General features: G+C 42.1%; 1 protein-coding gene across 1 annotated transcript in view; it reads left to right on the plus strand.

Annotated features, from left to right (window-relative positions):
• The window catches only part of LOC128700602 (MyTH4 and RhoGAP_KIAA1688 domain-containing protein RhoGAP93B), a gene marked incomplete at its 3' end in the record, with an annotated part of 257681 nt that overhangs the window by 43380 nt on the left and 197886 nt on the right, over positions 1-16415 (plus strand).

A 16415-nucleotide genomic window follows, 5' to 3' on the forward strand; every position in this document is an offset into this window, starting at 1 on the left:
GCATATATAACACTGGAGACAGTGGAAATAGTAGTTTTGAGGGGATGGGGGTCAGTCCCTCAAGACTAAAACACAGGCATGCGGCCAGACCATATACTAGAACGAAGCAGCTGGGGTTGACGTCACAGGTGAGTGTGGCCCACTGTTGAACAGTTGTTTAACAAAGAGTTGCGGAAGACTTCCCCAGTACCAAGATACCATGGTATTACTGTGTCACACAGCTTACCTTTGACCCAGTACATAAAGGTCTTGAGGGACTGTCACCTTCCTACCAAAGCTGAGGGACTGTTCCCCTCAAAATTTCTTCTGTCTCCAGTGTTATATTAGCTTGTATTCGACTGAAGAAGCCGTTTGTACAGGTGAAGCACAAACGGCTTCTAGATAGTTCTTATTCCCGTAAGACTCATTTTTCGGATAATTGTGAAACCAGGTGACGGGGGCATTGACTGAGAAGAGGGTGGTAGTATATTGAGGGTAGAAGAGCCACATTAAGGTCGTTCTGTGAGAGGAGGGACGGTAAGAGGAGCCACAATAAGAGGGATGTCCCGATCATGTATCCAGAGATCAATAATCAGATGAGCTTCAAGTTTCCTGTCCAACAACAGCTGAAGATACACCAACGCGCCAACAATATCTGTGTAATATCCACAAGAGTAACAAAGACACTCCTCTTTCTTACTCTTTGTATTAAATAGTTATAACATTCTCTCACATAGAATCAATAAAACATCTGAACTACTACTGTCTCATACTTTGAATGTACTCAAGAACTGAAACAAGATACCTGATAATATATATATAAAAGATACTTTAGGATTTGACCCCCATTTTGCACAATGTATTAATTTACTGGAGTGAGATTTATGGGTGGAAATGTAGAATAAACTTGGTATAGAGAAGTGGGGCCATAACTACATTACATGAACACTGTGCCAACATCCGTGGTCCAAGACTCTTCAACACATTACCAGCAGATATCACAAATATTGCTGGAACGACGATACAAGTCTTCCAGTAAAAACTAGCTGTCTACTGCAAATGCCTGATCAGCTGAGTTGTGGTGGCTATGTGGCTTGTTAACCAGGCAGTAGGACCTTTCACATCAGTCAGAGGTATGTCAGAGTCCCTGACAGACTACAGCAGAGCAGAAAGGTAGTGTTATAATGTTGTGAAGGACAGCCTGGCAGAGATGATAACAGGAAGCTAGGAACCCTATATAATCTGAGGGGAAACACGAGACTAAGCTGTGGGTCAAACACTCGCCAGTATTGTCAACGTGAGGGGACTCACACAGGGGGAGAGTACGTGTGGAAGAGGGCAGAGGTGAATACAAAGAATACGAGAGAGAGAGAGAGAGAGAGAGAGAGAGAGAGAGAGAGAGAGAGAGAATGTATGTGTGTACTCATCTATATGTGGGGTGAGTCCTAGCCCTGGCCCTGCCTCCCGACTTGCCGCTTGTCAAATTCGCTTCCTTCTAGCCTATACCATATGCTTGGAGCCTGCCTCTAAAACCACTTTGGCGAGGTTATTCCGCTTTATAACACCTCTAAGGCTGAAGAAATACTTTTAATATCCCTGTGACACATCTGCACCTTTAACGTCCATTTGTGCCCCGAGTACCCGTTTCCTGCCTCCGCTGTTAATGTTATCATATCTTCCTTGGTTCCTCTATCCTGTTAAATTAGACACATGTGCAACTCTTGGGTATCTTTATTGAGGAAACGTTTCGCCACACAGTGGCTTCATCAGTCCATACAAAGGATAAACTTGAAGAACAGGAGGAGAATGAGGTAATCAGTCCCTCAACCTTGAGTCGATGTGGTCAGTCCATCAATCTTGAATAGAATACGGCATATGAGCGGAGAAGCAGCTTATAAACCACACAGCCACTGTGTGGCGAAACGTTTCCTCACTAAAGATACCCAAGAGTTGCACATGTGTAATTTAACAACGTGTCGGTTCTTTGAACCATTCATCTACATTCTTCTATCCTATAATACCTATACCTATATATGTATGTGTGTGTACTAGTAGTTACTAGTTGTCAAAGACACTTGGCCTGTTTTGTAATGTGTTGCGTGTATGTGTGCGAGACATGGGGAAGGGACAGAATTCAATTAGGATGTAGAGAAGATAAACACATATGCAGTTTAATGTGATCCTTTGTTGACAACGTTTCGCCCACACAGTGGGCTTTTTCAAGTCACAAACAGATCTACCTGGGATGGAAGGTACGGGAGTATTTATAGTCAGGTTCAGAAAGAGGTCAGGTGGAGAATGCTGCATCTGATGATCTACTGGGTGGGGTGATAGTCTAGGGTAGCTTGGCAGGGGTATTGGACAAGTTGTGAGTAGACCTTCTGCAGTGTTCTATGCTCTTATGTGGGATAGCGATGAAGAAGTTTCTTGGCAAGTGGTTCAGCTATGTTAAAGAAGCCATTGTTCTGGTTGAAATTGTTGGTTATAGAGATAAGCGATGATTCCAGGATTCTTCGGTATTGAGTGTTGTCTTCTGTGGCGATAAGTCTTGAGTTTCTGCAGTTAATTAAATGGTTGTGTGAATTGCGATGTTGTACACAGGCATTCCTTGTATCGTCAGTCCTGCTTGCGTATTGGTGTTCTGAAATACGTGTTTGGAGGTCTCTTGATGTTTCGCCCACGTATAATTTGTTGCAGTCATTACAAGGGATTATGTATACCCCTGCAGAGGATGGAAGCTTGTCCTGTCTACTACTGGTGATGCCCTTGATGGTTGTGGTTGTGGAGGTAGATACTTGGAATTATGTATTGGAAAAGATGTTGGAAACATGTTTGGCAGTGGAGTTGGTGGGGAGGACTATGTATCTCTTCTCGGCAGTGTCTTCTCTGGGTGTGTTGAAGATGTTTAATGCCCCCGTCTGCAGTCTCTGATGAAGTGACGAAGATAGTGGAGTTTAGAAAATACTTGTTCAATTATGGTGCATTCTTCCTCAAGGAACTCATTGCTGCAGATTCTGAGTGCGCGCAGGAAGAAGCCTATAATTACACCACGTTTAGTTTTGGTGTCGTGGTGAGAGTAGAAGTGGAGAAGATCGTTTTGGTTGGTTGGTTTTCAATAGACTTTAAAACGAAGTTCATGGTCAGTTTTGCAGAGAAGAGCATCAAGGAAAGGAAGAGCGTTGTCGACTTCTTCTTCAAGTGTGAACTGGATTGAGGGCTCGACCTGGTTGAGCTTGTCTTGGAGAGCTTGAACGTTGAAGCGCCTGGGAGTTATGAGGAGAATGTCGTCAACATAACGGAGCCAGGTGACAGTCGAAGGAATAATGGTGGAGAAACGCTCGGCTTCCAGATGTTCCATGTATAAGTTCGCCAGGACGGCACTGAGTGGTGAGCCCATGGGTAGTCCAAAAGTCTGTTGAAAGAGGTGATTTTCGAAAGAGAAACACGTAAAGCCGACACATAGTTCAACGAGGTCGATGAAATCGCTGGCTGGAATAGGAAGATCAAGTGAATCGTCGATTTTCCTGCGCAGGAGATCGATGGCTTGTGTAGTAGGTAATTATAGGCTTCTTCCTGCGCGCACTCAGAATCTGCAGCAATGAGTTCCTTGAGGAAGAATGCACCATAATTGAACAAGTATTTTCTAAACTCCACTATCGTCGTCACTTCATCAGAGACTGCAGACGGCGGGCATTAAACATCTTCAACACACCCAGAGAAGACACTGCCGAGAAGAGATACATAGTCCTCCCCACCAACTCCATTGCCAAACATGTTTCCAACATCTTTTCCAATACATCATTCCAAGTATCTACCTCCACAACCACAACCATCAAGGGCATCACCAGTAGTAGACAGGACAAGCTTCCATCCTCTGCAGGGGTATACATAATCCCTTGTAATGACTGCAACAAATTATACGTGGGCGAAACATCAAGAGACCTCCAAACACGTATTTCAGAACACCAATACGCAAGCAGGACTGACGATACAAGGAATGCCTGTGTACAACATCGCAATTCACACAACCATTTAATTAACTGCAGAAACTCAAGACTTATCGCCACAGAAGACAACACTCAATACCGAAGAATCCTGGAATCATCGCTTATCTCTATAACCAACAATTTCAACCAGAACAATGGCTTCTATAACATAGCTGAACCACTTGCCAAGAAACTTCTTCATCGCTATCCCACATAAGAGCATAGAACACTGCAGAAGGTCTACTCACAACTTGTCCAATACCCCTGCCAAGCTACCCAAGACTCTATCACCCCACCCAGTAGATCATCAGATGCAGCATTCTCCACCTGACCTCTTTCTGAACCTGACTATAAATACTCCCGTACCTTCCACCCCAGGTAGATCTGTTTGTGACTTGAAAAAGCCCACTGTGTGGGCGAAACGTTGTCAATAAATGATCACATTAAACTGCATATGTGTTTATGTTTCCATTGTGTCGGTATTTTATACCATTTATTTTCAACGAGGATGTAGAGAGCTAAACAAGAGGGTAGATAAAGCAAAAGAGAGTATTGTGTGAGAGAAAAAGACTGCTAGGGAAGGGTATTTACGTGTAAACAAAACCCGAGCATCTCCAGGGATAGGAACTGGGTGTTTGAGATGCAAGGAGAGGGAACCAGGAAACACAGATGAAAGCTGAAGAAGCGATGAGCCATAGATATATTAAAAATTGTTATATTCGGTCTCAAGATGGTGAGCAAAACACAGCAGATCAGACTTTTTAGTGGTCTACAGGAACATTGTCGAAGGTCACGCAGTGTGAGCAGGCGCCGCCGTCTGACTGGCATCCCCATATCATTCCCGTACAGCTGCTTAGGTTGGCCGGTAACACAATCCACTGTCTGGCACTGAGCGTCAGCATAGCTGCCGTCATCATGCCGAGTGCCTGCTTTGTCGTTCGTCCAGTGTTGTTGAACAGGTGCAGTGTAGTTCTACTATAATTTCTACTGTACAGAAGTCTAACTTCTTCAGTGTTGCTTTCTGCAGCTCACATTATTTTCTGTTCTCAGAATCGGGACCATGCCCTCAAGCACCTTCCAAGTATATATCGTGTATCTCTTCTCCACTCCAACAATTGCATATTAAGGACTTTGAGACATTCCCGGTAATTTAAGTGCTTTATTAGCTCTTTCGGGAAATAAATGAACTGTGTATCTGCTCCAACTCCCTCTCCTGCCCATAGAGGAGCCGCCAACACTGAACGAGACTAAGCAAGAGAGCACAAATTATTTCAAAAGTGTTACCGTTGGCACTATTTTCCTTGTTTTGAAAGTTTCCATTATCCACCCCATCATTTTCCTGGCTTCCGTAATATTTGTCTTATTGTGTTCTTTGAAAAGTCAGCTGACATTATTGCACCCAGATCTTTCTCGTGTTCCTTTCATTCTATGTGGTGATGATCATGCATTTTGTATACAATGTCTCTTGAGTTCATTCTACAATTATAACGAAGCGCTAAACCCATTAGGGTCATACAGCCTTTCCATATATATGTGTAAAATAAACCCAGTGAGGAACAGGGGTGCGGTGGGGACAATAAGGGAACAATGTATCAACATCCGGGGTCCCAGACTATTCAACATCTTACCAGAAGATATCCGAAACACGGCTGGAACAAGCGTAGAAGCCTTCAAGAGGAAACTGGACAAGTATCTTCACCAGGTGCCAGATCAACCGGGCTGTGATGGATATGTGGGGCAGCGGGCCTCAAACAGCAACAGCTTGGTTGACCAGGCAAGCACCAGGCGAGCGTGGCCCATGGCAGGGCTCAGAGAGTAGAGAAACTCTAGAAACTCTTCAAAGGTATATCAAAAGTATATAATGTTAGTCTCCACTACCCACTCTGCTATGAGGATAATCAACAGTAAAGGTGCCAAGATCATGCCTTGGGGTAATGCACTTTTTTAATGTGCTAATGCTTGATTTTGCTGTGTTAGCTACTACTGTTCTTTGTGTTCTGTTTGTCATAAAATTAAAAAAAATCAATTTGCCTACTTTTCCTCTCTTACCTGACACCCTTAATTTATGTACGATCACTTCATGATCATGTTTGTCACAAGCCTTTGTGAAATCCGTGTAGACCACATCTGCGTTTAATAACCCCGGTGAAAAACAGAGGTGCCTCGGCACAGTTTGAGGACATTGCATCAACATCTGTGGGCCAAGACTGTTTAACACACTACTACATGATATCAGAAACATTGCCGGAACATATGTAGAAGTTTTGAAGAGGAAATTGGATATGTCCCTCCACGAAGTGCCAGATCCACCAAGCTGTGATAGATATGTGGGCCAGTGGGCCGCCGGCAGTAACAGCCTGGTTAATCAGGCTGTTACTACCAAGTGATCCCCTCAAGGAAGGCTCCTTGACGCTGGTGAGGGGCTCTTGATCTAGGGAATTGGATCTGTGCTCCAGTTCCCTGAATTAAGCCTGAATGCCTTCCATCCCCCCATAGGCGCTGTATAATCCTACGGGTTTAGTGCTTCCCCCTTGATTATAATAATAATAATAATAACTACCAAGTGATATCTTTCTCGAATATTTCAGGATTTGTACTTCAGTTATGTTTGCTGTGTGACCTTCAGGGGTAGCGGAAAAAAAAATCTGCATTTTCCACCCTGTTTTGGATTAATGAATTGCTGAACATTGATTCATGTTGACCTTTTATAATTTCGCTCATTTCTTTTCCATCATCAGTGTATGAACCTCCTATGATTAATGGTCCAAATCCACAGGCAGTTTGTAGCTTAGGTTTTGGGGTTTCTAACAATATCCTGGACAGTTTTTTTGTTCCTCTGTGTTCCTTCGGTGGTGTGTGGAACTGATCTTCGTGTTGCGCATGAAGTCCAGATAGAGGAATCGTCTTGCAGTGGAAAGTATTATCCGTTCTTCATTGAGAAGAGAATCCAAAAAAAAAAAATCTGTTAGTAAATGAATGTAATACCAAAATGTTTATTTTCTACTCTGTTTTATTATTTCTCATATATAGGTGGTAGTCCATGATTTCTTTCGATTCGCCTGGTCTTCCGTGAACTGAATCAAGTTGAGAACCACTGCAGTAGATTAAGAGGCCTTAATGGCAAAGACTGTACACAGCTTGAAGAGTAGATGCTGTATGTTCAGGGCCTGGAGGCTCTGTAAACAGAATTTGTCGAGTGCACCTGTTTGGCATCATGTGTAAGACTAGCTACTGCAATAACTACTTCCAGGAACCTAAACAAGGGCTCCTTAGGGGCTCTGTATACGACGTATTTTATGGCAGTTATATCATATGTAGAGCCAGTATGGAGTCAACTCTTAGTGAATATGAAGAATTGACACAAACACACACTATTCACAGCGTCAAGACTAGGTATGACAGAGCCCAGAATTTAGTAAATATCTGTCAAAGCAGGTTAAATAGAATAATGCAATGTGATATTGCTGTTACAGGTATATTCACGGGGAAGCACTAAACTCGTAGGTTTCATATAGAATATGAAGTAATCATATCTGATCTAAGGAAGTGAAGGGTAACTATAATTCCATGGATCAAGAGCCTTTCAGAATTAAAACATCCTTGACAAGTACTTCCGCCAAGTGCCAGATCAACCAGGCTGTGGGTAATATGTAGCTCAGTGGGCCACCAATAGCAACAGTCTGGTTGACCAGACAAGCCTGGCCCACGGCCGGGTTGCGAAAGTTGGAAAAAGTTCGAAACCTATCAAAGGTATTTTTTTTATTAACACATTGGCCGTTTCCCACTGAGGCAGGGTGACTCGAAAAAGAAGAAACATTTTCATCATCATTCACTCCATCACTGTCTTGCCAGAGGCATGCCTACACTACAGCTCAAAAACTGCAACATATCTCCACCCTTCCTTCAGAGCGCAGGCACTGTACTTCCCACCTCCAGGACTCGAGTCCAGATAACCGGTTAGCAAGATATATATAAAGATATATTCCCCTTAAAAGAGTGGATGGCAGCAAACAAATACTAGCCTAATGAAGGTAGGAACAGGGATTGATTTCTGACGCTGTGGGGTTTCACCTGACAATTGTGTCAGCAGCACAAACAACGCACAAAAGTGCCCATCATTAAACATATAATTGTTCATTATACGGTGCCAATTCATGACTGATTTTTTTATAATGGCGACTCAAAAATTGTCAATCAGTGTGAGTCTATTGTTGCTTTTATGACGCCAGGAAAAATGTTCTTTATATTGATGCTTGTGGTCATGTTGATGACGCAAGGCTGGTGGTACTAGGTAGAGGAAGGCACCATACTGTGTTAGGTAGATACACCACACTATTAGGTGGTCACCATACTGTGTTAGGTAGATACACCACATTGTGTGAGGTAGACACATCACACTGCTAGGCAGAGGCATGGTGTTAGGTGCAGGTACCCCACGGTGTTATAAGTACCATAAGGTGTTAGAGGCACAATGTGGTGTTTGATATACCATACCCAACATAGAATAGAGGCATAAATCATAGTACTGTATCATAATTGTAGACCATACTAGAAGCTGTATGAGTGGCATCTATTGAGGACACGGCAAACTTCGAATCTGAGATAAAGGCATCCAGTGGGTCACTGACATCAGTATATTGTTCATTGAGGACAAGTTTCAACTACTCCGTTATGGGAAGATTGAAGGGGAAAAAAAAGACTGGTACCAAATATAAAAAAAATAATTTGGATTCTTCAGTAGAGTTTAAGACTAATTTGAGAGACGTTGGAGTGATCATGTCAGATCACACCTTCAAGGATCACGACACTGTCACTATCACAACCCCAAGAAAAATGATAGACTGGATAACTATAACCTTCAAAACAAGGGATATCAAGCTAATGATGCTTCTCTTTAAGTCCCTTGTTATCTTAAAACTGAAGTACTGCTATACTCTTTAACAGTTCCAACAGAACCCTGGCTGTCTTCCAGAAAGAACTGTACAAGTTTCTCAAGTCAGTGGCCTGATCAGCCGGGCTTTGGTGCTTATGTTGGACTTCTTGCGGCTAGCACCAACAGCCTGGTTCATCAGGATATCCACTTGAAGGCTTGATTTTTGACCGGGCCGCGAGGGCGTCTACCCTCGCAATGTTAGGTGAGGCACCATACATTGTTACCAGAGGCACCACAGTCTCAGTGTGATGCAAGGACTGGTGTTGCACAGGTTGCACTATTGATATCGTGCACTGAGGTGGTGCAGTTGGCATAGCTTGACTGAAAGGGTTGCAGTAGTCAAAATTTTGGCCAGTCACTCAGATGAAGATTAGCATAACATCAGATCTCTCACTTGGACATATATATTCCAAGTTTATAATATAATGCATCTTTCCATAGAGAATCTGGCCTTTGTAATTTTGCAGAGTGTATCAAGATGGTGTTTCTTGCATGCAGCTCCCTGCAAACCGCAATGAATAAGTTAGTGGGTCTTGGTGTTTGGAGCGACCGCGCACCTTCAAGACCCCTAGGTGGTGTACCAGAGGATTATTCTGGTACACCAGAGAACGTGAGAGTCACCTTCCTTCCTCTTGGTTCCTCTTTCAGCCCATTCTCGCACCATGAACGATACACGTTGAGAATTTAGTGTTTCCTGTTTTTCACGAGCCATCTTTTTGTCGGCTTTTGTAATTTGCTTATTTGTAATTAAGTATAAGTTTACGTTTTATAAGCTTATTTAATCTAGCCCGGCCTTCTCTTTAACATATCACCAGCAGATATCAGATATACTTTCGGAATGAGGATACAGGTTTTCAAGAAGCTAGTCATCTTTCTACCACTAATACTGGTTCAGCGAGGTTATGCTGACTATATGGGCCTGTGAGCCTTTAACATAAACAGCCTGGTTGATCAGGCGATCCTTAGAGAAGTCTTTCTTCAGGCCAGGCTACGGGGTAATGGGTGGGTAGGAAAGTCCTCGAAACTGTTCTCAGGTATATCGCAGGCTCAGACTCTCGGAACTTTATATTCCTCAAAGATTACCAAAACAAATAAAATAGTAGCACTTGCCTATCATATGGAGACGGAGTTTGGACATACGACTCAGTTATTAAATACCACTGATATAACCCCACTCCACAAAGATGGCAGTAAAGTAATCGCAAAAAATCTGTGGTGCTTACGTTGGGTTGCGTGCAGCAAGCATCAACAGCCTTGATCAACCAGGAATTGCGTGCAGGTAAGCAACAGATAACCTAACCTCAAGTTAACTTAATTTACAATACAACAAAAGAGCATTGGAGGAAAAGTAGGAAGTGTTATGAAATGACGTTAATTAAGCACCACGCCAGAAAAATGAGCCTAGGAGAGGGGAATGGGTTGGCTCTTAGTAGATGCTGCCGGATCTCTCGCTCCTGTGCTGGCTAGAAGTGATGAAGTATCTACTGGCGTACTCGTGTGGGGAGTATGATCAAACAACTGCTGGCTTACCAGAGAGATGTTTCCACTTGATTAACAAATGTAATAATATTACGTAGTATGTTAATATTAAATGTTGTAAAGCTAGATTACTCTTACAGTTCTTGTAGATTACCCGTATGCAATTAACACATCTCCCACTCTCCAATCTGACAACTGGCTTAGTGGTGTCGACTGCTGCTGCGCTTGTGTTTGTAGCACATAAGCAAACACAGCCACACACTTGAAGGATGTTTCTGGAAATTCATTAATGTTCCCGTGGCCCGGTCCCAGACCAGACATCCCTGTGAATCAAGACTTCGTCAACCTGGAAGTTCCATCTTTAAAACTGCCGTCAGAGGTTTGTTGATAATTCCACTTGTGTACGGAGGGAGGGCGTTAAAGAAAAAGGACCCCTGACACTCAGTGAGTTCTCACATAGTGTACTCGTCGCGCCCTTGCTTTTTAGTGGAGGGATTTTTCATTGTCTGCCAAGATTCTTGTCATACGATATGATTACAGAGTTCAGGTTTGGGACCAGTGCCTCCAGGAATTTTCCATGTATAAATTATGATGTACTTTTCTTGCCTACGTTGTACGGAATACAGTTGAAGAGACTTAAGTATTTCCGGTAGTTCAGATATTTGATTACATATTTAGTATACGGGCAGTGAAAATTCTCTATACGTTTTCTAGCTCAGCAATCTCGCCTGCCTTGAAGGAGGCCGTTAGGAAACAGTAGTATTCTAGATTGAAGAGAATACGTGACTTGAAGAGCATTATCATTGACTTAGCACATCTGTCTTGAAAGTTCTTGTTATTTTCTTATAATTTTCTTTGTGTAGCAATAGTAACTCTTGACAGTATTACTCCCAAGTTTGTCCTGTACTCCGTTACAGTCTTCATTTCCTCCATTCTTTCACAGCGGAGCAACTGAAATTTGTCCTCGTTAAACATCGCAATGTTATTTAGGGTCCACTAGAAGCCTTGATTTGTATCCACCTGAGATATGTTGTTTCTTTTGACGGACACCACTCAGAGATACTGGTGTTATCAGCAAAGCATGTTACGGTGCCACGATTTACGTCCTTGACTATGTCGGATGTAAGTATGAGAAACAGAAGTGGGGGAAAGTACTGTGTCTTGAGTAACAGCTTTTTCACTGCGACAGTCATAACATACTGGAGCGAGAGATATGGGAGGAAGTGCAAAATAAACCCTGTGAAAAACAGGAGTTCGGTGGGCACAATAAGGGAACACTGTATCAACATTCGTGGCCCCAGATTATTCAACATCTTACCAGAAGATATCAGAAACACGGCTGGAACAAGTGTAGACGTCTTCAAGAGGAAACTGGACAAGTATCTTCACCAGGTGCCAGATCAACCAGGCTGTGATGGATACGTTGGGCGGCGGTCCTCCAGCAGCAACAGCCTGATTGACCAGGCTAGCACCAGATGAGCCTGGCCCATGGCCGGGCTCCGAGAGTAGTAAGACTATCGAAACTTATCAAAGGTATACACTAGCAATACCTTTCAAGACAGAGAAAGTTGCAAACCTGTTAGATGTACATAGAACTTTCAGTGTCCTTAACAATCCCAACACCTAATTAATCGGCAATGCCTAAAGTAACTTACATTTTTCTACCTTGATTGTAGACTAGAAACTTAATTTACACCTGTAAAATATAGCAACACGTATTTTCAATAAAACTGTACACTGAAATAACTCTTAAGAGAAGAGACAAGACAAACTGTACTAAATAACCACAGTGAATAACACTACAACACTCAGTAAGCATTTATTCACACAGTAAGCATAAATAGTACAATGGAAAAATAGACAAATGCAGTATAATGCGATCCTTCGTTACGGAGTAAAAAGAATCGCATTAGACTGCATTTGTCTAATTTTCCATAGTGTCGGTATTTTATACAATTTATTTTCATAAATGGTTCAATGCTTTTTCAACATCTTTCCCAATTATAAGGGAAAATTGCCACAAACAATTAGCTGTCTTCACAAGAAGACGATAAATTCATTCAAGCTGGACTGTGGTGCCCCAAGTGAGGTTCCTTGATGACCTTTGTTAATATACCTCTGATAAGTTTCGAGAGTCCTTGTACTCCCGGAGTCCGGCCATGGACCAGGGTGAACTCTTGAGCTTTACCACAGTAAAATGTTATATTAGTTACACATGTTATATTTGTTCCAAGTAGATAGAAGTATCGGGAAGGGGGGTGGGGTGGCATTGTATGTCCGAGATCGCTTGAACTATTGCATAAAAACGGGTATTAAGTCTGAAGTAACACATACAGAGTCTGTTTGGATAGAATTTTCAGAGGGGCATGAAAAATTAATTTTAGGTGTGATATACCGTCCCCCAAATTTAGATAGGGACCAGGGGAGACTACTATGGGAGGAAATTGTTAGGGCCACAAGGCACGATAATGTAGTAATTCTAGGAGACTTTAACTTTAGTCATATTGATTGGAATTTCTTGACTGGGAATTTAGAATCTTACGACTTCTTAGAAGTAGTTCAGGATTGTTTTCTGAAGCAGTTTGTGACAGAACCTACAAGGGGTAATAACCTGCTTGACTTAGTTCTGGCAAACAATGAATCCCTTGTTAATAATTTAGAAGTTTCAGAGGAACTGGGTGCTAGCGACCACAAATCAATTACATTTAGAATTGAATGGAAGTATGATAGTAGGGATAACTCAGTAACAGTCCCAGATTTTCGCTTAGCAGATTACGATGGGCTTAGAGAACACTTATCATCTGTTGACTGGGGTAACGAAGAGAGCTATCAATATGACAGTTTTCTGAACACAATACATGCTGCTCAAAGAACGTTTATCCTTTATAAAGAAATTAGATCAAATAGAAATGACCCAAAATGGATGAATAATAGGCTCAAATATCTACTAGGGCATAAGAAAGGAATTTATAGGCGTATCAAAAGAGGCGAGGGTCATCTTATGAATCAGTATATTAACATTAAGAGGGACATTAAAAAGGGGATAAGAAAAGCTAAAAGGGACTATGAAATTAAAGTTGCTAGGGATTCTAAAACTAACCCAAAAAGTTTTTTCCAGGTAAATAGAACAAAAGTCAGAGATAAGATAGGTCCCCTTAAAAATAACTATGGGCATCTTACTGACAAAGAGAATGAAATGTGCTCGATTTTAAACAATTATTTTCTCTCGGTTTTTACACAGGAAGACACTAATAATATTCCGGTAATCAATTTTTATAGTGGGCTAGAAGATAAATTATGTAACATCACAAGGGTTCTAAAGGAATGCAAAATGGAAGTCTGTGAACCATTAACTAATATTTTTAATTTATCTCTTCAAACAGGTGTAGTGTCTGATATGTGGAAGATGGCTAATGTAATTCCTATTTTTAAAACAGGGGACAAGTCGTTACTGTCAAATTACCGCCCAATAAGCCTGACCTCAATTGTAGGCAGATTACTAGAGTCAATTATAGCTGAGATTATAAGAAGCCATCTCGATAAGCATAGCTTGTTTAATGATACACAGCATGGATTCACAAGAGGCCGGTCTTGTCTAACTAATTTATTAACTTTCTTCAGTAAAGCTTTTGAGGCTGTTGACCACGATAAAGAATTTGATATTATTTACTTAGATTTTAGTAAGGCATTTGATAGAGTTCCGCACCAAAGACTGTTGAAGAAAGCAGCTCATGGCATTGGGGGAAGGGTGCTCTCGTGGATCGAATCATGGCTCACAGACAGGAAGCAGAGAGTGTCCATAAATGGGGTTAAATCCGAGTGGGGATCAGTAACAAGTGGCGTTCCACAGGGATCAGTCTTGGGCCCATTGTTGTTTATAATATATATCAATGATCTTGATGAGGGAATTACTAGTGATATGAGCAAATTCGCCAATGACACGAAGATAGGTAGGATAATTGATTCAAACGTAGATGTTAGGGAACTTCAGGAGGATTTAGACAAACTCTACTCTTGGTCAGAAAAGTGGCAGATGCAGTTCAATGTAGATAAATGCAAGGTTCTGAAGCTCGGGAGGGTCCATAACCCTAGCACTTATAAGTTAAATAATGTAGAACTTAACCATACAGATTGCGAAAAGGACTTGGGGGTTGTGAAGGCTTACTCAGCCCTGTAACAACTTCAAACAATTTATTGTAAGTCAAGTCAGGCAGGATATAATATTTAATTCTGCCACTTTTATATGTAGCTTGAAACCGTAGCCGTTGCTGATGATAAGGGGGGGGGGAAGGTCGCAGGTGTTGGTGACCATACACTGGCTAGTTCTTCACAGAGAATCCCCGTGATTATTATCCCGATGACAGGAAAGCAGGTTCTTTACCGCTGCAATGCTGTGGAGTTACGTCCTGCACTTTCATACAGGTGCACAGGTAGTTCAATACAAAATGGAGAAGTCTCTGGACATTAGTCCTTCTCCTGTTCTGCTCGTTGATTGCCAGGAGACCCTCTCTGACATCCAAGAGTAGTGTTGGGAGCTGTGAGTCGAGTGATTTACTGTTTGACCAGAGCCCACACGTCACCTTTCGGGGGGGGGGGAGAGGGAGGGGAAGGTATAGCGGGAGCTAGACTGACCCTACCTTAACAAGCAGCCGGCAGTCAAACTATCACTTTCAGGGAGGGGGAAAAAAAGGCGGAAAAAACGGGAGCTTGACTTACCCTACCTTAACTAGTAGCCGGCAGACAAACTATCAATTTAGGGGTTGGGGGAGAAAAGGCGGGAATATCGGGAGCTAGACTGACCCTACCTTAACGAGTAGCCGGCAATGAAACTATTGTTAATATATATTCCCTCTCTACTCCTATCTATTGAACTTTTCCCTCACACTCCCCCATACCAAGACTTATAGTCAAGGAGTATAAGAAGAATAGGCGAGGAAAAAGTTCTAACATGTGGAAGTCGCGTAAGGCAACAAATCTTCTACTGACTGTCACGACTTAACCAGTCAGAGAAATAATTGGATGAACCATTGATATACACAATATGGAACTTAAAAGCCTGGAGTGCCAATGTCCACCTCAAGAGGCGACTGTTGGTTCCCTTAAAAGTTTCTAGGTATATCAAAGGTTTGTGGTCCGTTTCTAAAATGAATTCTTTTCCCAGCAAATAAAATTTAAGTTTGGAGATACCCCACACAAGGGCTAAACATTCCTTTTCTATTGTGGAGTATCTTTTTTCTGCGGGAAGGAGTTTCCGGCTTAGGAAGCATACAGGGAAGGGAGTACCATCATGGTATTGTAGTAACACCGCACCTAAGCCAGTATTGGAGGCATCAGTTCTCAGACAAAATGTTTTATTAATATCTGGAATCTTAAGTACAGGGTCTTTCGCAAAGATACTTTTAATCTCATTAAACTTATCCCGAGCTACGTCGGAAAGTTCAAGAGGTTCCTTCACAGACTTTTTAAGAAAGTCGGATAAGATGCCTGTAAGATTCGGGATAAACCGTGCATAAAAATTTACAGAACCAAGAAAGCTACGCATGAGTTTCTTGGTTTTGGGGAATTTAAATTCTAATAAAGCTTTGATCTTACTGGGGAGAGGCTGCAGAGAGTTATTAGAAAGTATCAGACCAAGATATCTAATCTGGTTATACCCAAGGAAGCATTTCTTCGGCTTGGCAGTGAGGCCATGTGAGCGTAACCGACACAAAACTGATGTTAATGTTTGGATATGTTCGCCCCACGTGGATGTCATTACGTAAATGTTATCAAAATAAACTGAAACATTTGGCATATTACCCAAGACCTTTCTCATCAGTCTCACGTAGGTAGCACAGGCAGTTACCAAACCGAAGGGCATAGTTCTATACTGCATCAGTCCTTGGTGTGTAGGAAAAGCGGTGTACTGCTTAGAAGAAGGATCTAACATTACTTGATGATATGCTTGTGCAATATCAATCTCTGAAAAGAAGGAAGCGTCATAAAATTTGTGTAGATCGCTATCTATTAAGGGCATAGGCTCAGCATCCCACCGAGTT

Source organism: Cherax quadricarinatus, chromosome 65, assembly GCF_038502225.1.
Source record: "Cherax quadricarinatus isolate ZL_2023a chromosome 65, ASM3850222v1, whole genome shotgun sequence".
NCBI classification, from domain to species: Eukaryota; Metazoa; Arthropoda; class Malacostraca; order Decapoda; family Parastacidae; genus Cherax; species Cherax quadricarinatus.